The following is a 1,502-nucleotide window of genomic DNA, read 5'->3' as shown; positions in this document are numbered from 1 at the left end:
CAGGCTACTCTCCAGAGCTATAAATTGCAGAGAAAATGTTCATCTGCCCTGACAAAGGAAGCTCCTCTTCAGGAATTTTGCGCCCTGATGAAACCACAGGTCTCGTTAGAAATATGCGCAACGCACTGTACTAGGCTTTAGGGGTCACAAGACAAAAATGGAATAATGCCTGCTGTCCAAGACCTTGAGAGAATACTGTTTTGTTGTTATTTGTCCTTCATTCTCTAAGGACAAATTTTCTTTGTGTCTCCTGTCGTGTCTTGTGCATAGAGATGCCTCCGAACTAGAAAAGACTAAAGATCCCTCTTAACTTTTAAAATTCTCTCTGCAGCACAGACTGGAAAGCCCAAGGGGAATGAAGCTCAGACTTAATTTGGAGATCTAGGTTTGGATTCAGGACATCCTTGGATCAAGGGAATTGTCCAGTCTTGCTTTTGGCCTGGTTAACCAACTGCATTAAATACCATCAGAGAGGTGATGCCATGACATGCTAGTGAACTGGATTTAGGTGAGGGAGGGCTATGCAAAGTTACCAGCCTCGCTTACTGCTCTGGGTCCAGTGGCAAGATATAGATCAGGATGACTGGAGATGGCCCAGGATGCAGTGAGGGACCTGGATCTTTTCTTTTCTTTTCTTTTTTCTTAACCCAAGAATTTTTTATTGTTTTTATTTTACAGCCATTTATGCCATGAATTCATAGGGGATTGGTTCCAACAGCTCAGGTTCCTTGCCATTGGTTCTCACAAAGTGTGCTTCTCTGGGCGGAGCAGGCTGGCGCTTCAGTTGAACCCAAGTGCCTTTTTCTTTGGCTTCCTTCTTCTTCTGATCATTTTCCTTTACCCGCTTCAGGAAGCTATCTCTGCTCTTGGAATGCTTAATGTGCTCAATACGAACATTAATTATCTTGGCTAGAATCTTGCCCTTCACCTGTTTGTTTACAACAATGCCTACAGCATATTGGGTAACATTATAGACCCGTCCAGTCTTGCCATGGTAAAATTTGTGGGGCATTCCTTGCTGAACTGTGCCCATACCCTTGATATCTACAACATCACCTTTCTTGTATATTCGCATATATGTAGTCAGAGGGACAACACCATGTTTTCGAAAGGGCCTAGAAAACATGTATCTAGTCCCTCTCCTTTTTCCTTTTGTGTTCATCATTTTGGTGACTCAAATATGGTGGAACTGGTGGAAAAAGCAGACCTGGACCTTTTCAAGCTAAGGTCTTTAACAGGACTGAGGCAACACCCATTTGGTGATTAAGGCTTAATATTACTGGAGGATACATGTAAGAGAGATGGTATAGCGTAATAAGAAGAGCACAGGCTCTGGGTTCAGATAACCTGCATTTGAATCCTCCTTCTAGGGGGAAGGAGAACATGTACATGTATGGGTATGTACAAAAATAAACGTAAAGTGATTTGGAAGTGGGAAGTACTAGCATCAGTAAGAATCAGGAAAAAAAAACCCAAACCGAACTCAAGGAGTTCCTTCCTTG

At 42.7% G+C, this 1,502-nt stretch overlaps 1 pseudogene; it reads right to left on the bottom strand.

Moving 5' to 3' along the window:
* Window positions 1-652: 652 nt before the first annotated feature.
* LOC110198321 (large ribosomal subunit protein eL21 pseudogene) lies at window positions 653-1,187 on the bottom strand (annotated as a pseudogene).
* Window positions 1,188-1,502: the final 315 nt, after the last annotated feature.

This window comes from Phascolarctos cinereus, unplaced genomic scaffold (genome assembly GCF_003287225.1).
Source record: "Phascolarctos cinereus isolate Bilbo 61053 unplaced genomic scaffold, phaCin_HiC Scaffold_4;HRSCAF=312, whole genome shotgun sequence".
Classification (NCBI taxonomy): Eukaryota; Metazoa; Chordata; class Mammalia; order Diprotodontia; family Phascolarctidae; genus Phascolarctos; species Phascolarctos cinereus.
Note: the sequence above shows the minus strand (reverse complement) of the source record. Positions and strands in the feature narration are given on the sequence as shown.